This window comes from Dendrobates tinctorius, unplaced genomic scaffold, assembly GCF_039654945.1.
Source record: "Dendrobates tinctorius isolate UK_male_01 unplaced genomic scaffold, ASM3965494v1 ptg000143l, whole genome shotgun sequence".
In the NCBI taxonomy this organism is placed as follows: domain Eukaryota; kingdom Metazoa; phylum Chordata; class Amphibia; order Anura; family Dendrobatidae; genus Dendrobates; species Dendrobates tinctorius.
The window spans coordinates 3746866-3752865 of NW_027361810.1; positions in this window are offsets into that span (position 1 = coordinate 3746866).

Consider the following 6000-nt stretch of genomic DNA (forward strand, 5'->3'; position numbering starts at 1 on the left):
CCAAGAGACAGGAGATAGAAGGCAGATCTGTAAGTGGGGCTGGATAGAAGGGTCTCTTTGGTGATGTTTAGTGATGACAGCCATTTTATCTCATCTTGTGAGGTGGATTCTCAATGACTTCCCGTCTGACTTGGACAGGTGATGGTGCTGCAGATTAACACAGATAGATCACGGAGACTGTACCAGCGGGACAGCAACAGGAGTAGCAAAATTGGAACCACAGAGGCCGATGAAGCAGAGTTGTAATCCAGAAGGCGGAAGAGCAGACTCAGTGTTACCTGTCCCAGGTCTTGGCTCTGCTCCCTTCACTCCGGTCCACTAAACTTTATTGTGCTCCACGTCCTGCATTGCAAGTAACCTGGAGTGCTGCCATGTGATTATCTGCCGAAGCCTATAATAAGCCCCAACAAGACACACACCTTTGTATTAATATTAGGTTTCCTTGTTTGTTGGTGCACCACGACCTGTTTATAGTTTCCAGTACCTCTGCTGCCTGTCTGGGGTCCCCAGGACATCTCCTGTTTCCTCGAGGCTTCCAATACTTCTGCTACCACTTCTGCTACCTGACTGAATTCTCCCGGACATCACTGGTTTGCCTGCCACTTCCTGCACCACTGCTATTTATTTGCAGTTTCCAGTACCTCTGCTGCCTGTCTGCTGAATCCAGGATGTATCATGTCAATCTGCGGCCTCCAGTACCTCTGCTGTATCTGCTTGCTGCACTGCTGCCCATGTACCAAGTTGAACTTGGGCTTTCAGGATCCACCACACCTAGTGAGCCTGACACTCAGTTATGCCATTGACCTGTGTTTGCAGAAGAATCCAACGTGGAGCTGAAAACATGGTATAACAGATCAGCAGCAGAGCTCAGTTTGTCACAGAGTTCAATGCAGGGCTGATAAGTGGAACAGCAGAGTCCAAGCAGAGTTGGATTTGTTACAAGGTCAAAGCAGAGTTGGATTTGCAACAAGGTCCAAGAAGAGTTGACTACTGGAATAGATGGGTTCTAACAATGCAGAAGAGCTGGGTTTGTTAGGAAGGTATAATAGTATAGAAAGGAAGTCCACACTAGCAATTATCTGAATACTCAGGCAGCACACCACCATCTGAGCCAGCCTATAAGGTCTGCTGATGTCAGAGTCACCATGAAAACCCAACTTATTGAGAAAAAGAGGAAAATATGTGGAGGACATCGCCAGTGCTAAATACCGGGAGAGATGAGTAACAGCATCAATCATATAATTCATTGCATGCCTGCCAACACTGGAGCATCAAAACATCAGAGATGGAACAAATCACCACACTTTCTAGAAATGGCCCCATATATAAGTGTCTATGTCTCACCTATTTGTTGGCCCTTTTATGAGACAGCCCACTCCATGCAAAGCTGTCAGTAAATTAGACTTAGATGGCCCCTTCCTAATATCAGATCCCCTCATTCCTCCCAGCATCTATATTACTGACACTAATACAATCTCTATTCTACTAAGTGACCTTGTTCTACAAATTTCTAAATAAGAGGTCAAATAAGAGGTCAGACTATGTTGCTATGTCACCTTCTTGTAATCACTGCTCATTAGTGGCGGTATAGATCCTGAGACACCCACCAATTACTCAGGTGAGGTAGAAGAGCTCAGGAAGCAGAGCGATGTGCAGACGTCCATAGGCGATGTACTGAGCCCCTGTAGGACCACCCGATTAGTGGCGGTCTAGGTCCTGGACCCACAGCGATTATGAAAAATGGTTTCAAAGTTTATCTTCACCGATCATGATGTCACAAGCTCCATCTCCTGTCGGCTGCGCCCGATGCTCAGGGCCGATCTTCACCTGTGACTGTAGGAACATGGAAACAATTAAATCCTTTACTGAAAGTTACAATGAAACAAGCAGTGAGCGCTCCTCAGCTCCGCTCTTAGCTGCAGGGAAAATAAGAAGGAACAATGTCGAGTGTAGGAGCCGGCGATACAGAAGTCATTTCACTCCAGAGCCACAGACGCAATCATTCACCAGACCTGGAGGGCGAAACAATGCTACAGAATTAATGTTTAACCCCTGGCATTCAAAAACATTGAAAAATAAACAAAAATGTATCAAATTCCGCCACATATTGATATTATGGCGATACTATGTTCTCTGCAGTATCGGTGCAGCATAGCCGCTGGGGCGTCCTCTATTCTAATGACAGGAATTCCCTGTCGGAGCACAGAATCACCTCTCGGTGCCAACTCCAGAGCCGACGTATCAGTCACGCTCCGGATATACAAACCGCACGATGCATAATTCATGCGCTGAATCCTAATAATCTGAGAAGGATCAGCACAAAAAGTTCCCAAGTTTTACAAAGTTGTGCCGCGTCCTACTAGTGATTCATCTCTTTTCCCTCCGCAGCTCTATGAAGCCGGATCTGTCAAAGAAGAGGGGGCGGAGGGAAAACAAGTAAGTGGGAAGGTGCACTTAAATATAGTGCTGTCATGGTTAGGACATGGTTAATGTCCTGTTCTCACAGGGTTAACTTTTGCCGGCCTCTCTTTGGATCTGGGAGGGGTACTTATACTCACTCCAAACTAGCATTCTCTGTCAGTTATACTGCTGTCCTGGTGTGTCTGATCCCTGGTGTGCGTGTACTCTGCGTTGTTTGTTTACTTCCCGTGTATGACCCGGTCTGTCCCCTCACTCTGTACTCCGTCTCTCGTTTTGGTAGTATTGTCTTTTCTGGTTTTGAACTCCTGGCTTGGCTATCATTACTCCGCTACCATTTGCCCCTATTGTAACGTCTATTGCCCATTCTGGTTTTCTGATCTATTGCTACGTCCTGACTATCCATTCTGTCTATCCTTTGGTACTGTATTGCTATCTTGTGCTTTGACCTCGGCTTGATCTGGTGTCTGTCTCTGTCTATGCCCATTGGTAGCATTGTCCTGTAGTTACCTTTCTAGGAGTTTCCCTGCAGCTCCTAGCTCTGTGGAGCTTAGGCCACGTCCCCAGCAGTCACGTGATTCAGGTCCTGGAGTATGCATTGTCACCACTGCTGCCCGCTCCGCAGGTATCTTTGTGCACAGTCTTTGTACTCAGGACACGTGCTCTGGCTCAGTGAGCAAGTGCAGTGCGGTGTTCCTGACATTATAACTGACCGTTTCAGTTTTTTTTTCCTCTGAAGAGGAGAGAGAGTGTGTGTTATCCTCATGGATTCCATACAAGCTTTGGCTGATCAGGTCAAGCACCTGACCCAAATGTTCCATAAACTCAATGTGGAACAGTGCACGATGGCCCAGACCCAGCAGCAGTTGGTGGTTACTGTGCAGGGGGCTGTCGATGCAGGGGCTTCTAGTTCTGGGGGTAGAGATGTGTCATTAGCGTCCCCTGAATCTCCGGTCAAATTGCCCGACCCTTTCTCAGGGGATAAAAAGGAGTTCAGGTCTTTCAGAGAAGGATGCAAGCTTTTTTTTTCTCTAAGGCCCCGCTCCTCCGGGGATGAGTTCCAGAGGGTGGGGGTCATTATTTCCCTACTTCGGGGGGCTCCGCAAGCATGGGCTTTCTCTCTGTCTTCCTCTGCTCCTGAACGTATGTCAGTGAACTTATTCTTTGAGGCTCTGGGGAACATCTATGACGAGCCTGATAGAGTGCATCTGGCTGAGGATATGGTGATGAGTGTAACACAAGGGAGGCACTCTGCTGAATGGTTCTGCTCAGAGTTTAGACGTTGGACCGCCGAAGTATCCTGAAATGATGCCGCCCTAAGGGGGTTGTTTCGCAGGGGCCTTTCTGACCGTCTGCAGGATGCTCTGGTATTACATCTGCCTCCTGATACCCTGGAGGACGCCATGATGCAGGCGGTCCGTATGGACCGGAGACTCCGTGCTAGAGGAATGATGCAACAAGAGTCTCCCTTGTACCCCAAATTGTGTGACTCTGCACCTGTATCTGAGCCCATGAAGGTTGGGTCAGTCTCGGTTAAGGAGAATGAGAGAAGGCACCGTAGAGACAATCTACTATGCTTTCACTGTGGAGCCTCTGGACATTGGAAAAGGAATTGCCCCTCCTGCCCTTCTTCAGAGAAACCATCAGAGAAACGACTGAGTCTGGGCAACAATCGAGGAGGTTGTCCAGAATCCCAGGTACATTTTTTCTCACGTACAAAAATGGTGCTCCAGGTTGAATTGGAAATTACTGGCGGTCCTGTTATGACCACCGCCTTTGTTGACTGTGGTTCCTCCATTAATCTGATTGATGCCCAAGTTGTGACTCTTAATAAGATAGGGACAACAGTCAGGTTAAATACCCTGTTAAAATTGTGGCTGTGGATTCATCCCCTCTTACCGGGATGGAATTTGTCTTATGTCTGAAGTTTTTTCTATGAAAGTGGGTTCCACTCATGTGGAAAATTTAAGTTGTTTCATTATGAATAATCTGCCTGCAGGACTGGTATTGGGAATGCCCTGGTTGCAACGTCACAATCCTCTTATTGATTGGGTGAAGGGGGAGATCACCCGATGGGGATGTAATGATAATGGTCTGTGTTGTAACCTGGTTCCTTTTGTCAATCCGATAAAATCCATATCTGTGTCATCTGTCGGTCTGGAGGGTATTCCGGAGTACCTGAGAGACTTTAAAGATGTGTTTTCCGAAAGCGAGGCTGAGGCGCTCCCACCACATAGACCATATGATTGTGCTATCGATTTAGTACCTGGAGCCAAATTACCCAAGGCTCGTTTATTTAATTTGTCCGGGCCTGAGCGCCAAGCTATGAAAGAGTACATTAAAGAAAGCCTTCGCAAGGGGCATATTCGGCCCTCGGTCTCAACCGTGGCAGCGGGGTTTTTCTTTGTAAAGAAGAAAGATGGTGGGTTGCGACCGTGCCTAGACTTTCGAGAACTGAACAAAATTACTGTTAAGAACACGTACCCTCTCCCGTTGATTCCTGATCTATGCAATCAGCTCACGGGGGCCAAATGGTTTTCTAAGCTCGATCTACGAGGGGCTTATAACCTTACAAGGATCCGGGAGGGGGACGAATGGAAAACAGCGTTCCTGACAACTGAGGGGCTGTTTGAAAACCTGGTTATGCCCTTTGGCCTCACTAACGCTCCTGCGGTTTTTCAGAACTTTATTAATGTTGTTTCTTCTGACTTGATTGGATGTTACGTAGTCATTTACCTGGATGACATCTTGATTTACTCTGAGGACAGTCAGTCACACTTGCATCATCTGCGTACGGTGCTTATGAGACTCCGGGAGAACCATTTGTATGCTAAGCTGGAGAAGTGCAGCGATTTCTGGGCTTCGCTAATTATTATAGGAAGTTCATTAAAGGGTTCTCGCAAGTGGTAAATCCCTTGACGGACCTCACTCTTAAAGGGGCAGATGTAAAAAATTGGTCCGTGGCCGCAAAAAATTCCTTCCTGGCATTAAGGAAGTGTTTTACTACAGCCCCTGTGTTGATACAACCCGATTCGTCAAGACCTTTTATCGTCGAGGTCGACGCTTCGGAGGTGGGGGTGGGGGCAGTATTGTCACAGGGCCCCCCTACCCTGACTAACCTCAAACCATGTGCCTTTTTCTCTAAGAAGTTCTCTTCGGCCGAGAGAAACTATGAGGTCGGTAACAGGGAATTGTTAGCAGTTAAATTGGCCTTTGAAGAATGGAGGCATTTTTTGGAGGGGGCCGCTCATCCCATTACGGTCGTCACTGATCATAAAAACCTGGCCTATATCGAGTCTGCTAAGAGATTGACCCCCAGACAGGCTCGGTGGGCACTTTTTTTTTCTCGATTTCATTTTACCATAACGTTCCGACCAGGGTCTAAAAATGTAAAGGCTGATGCCTTATCCCGAAGTTTTGATTCTGTGTCCCCTCCAGAACCTCCTTCCTCCATTCTTCAACCGGGAGTGGTTGTAGCCGAAATCTCCTCTGAGTTACAGAGAGAGATTCTGGAAGCACAAGCACAAGCTCCCAGGAATAAACCCCCAGGTAAATTGTTTGTACCCGAACAATTCCGTCCCA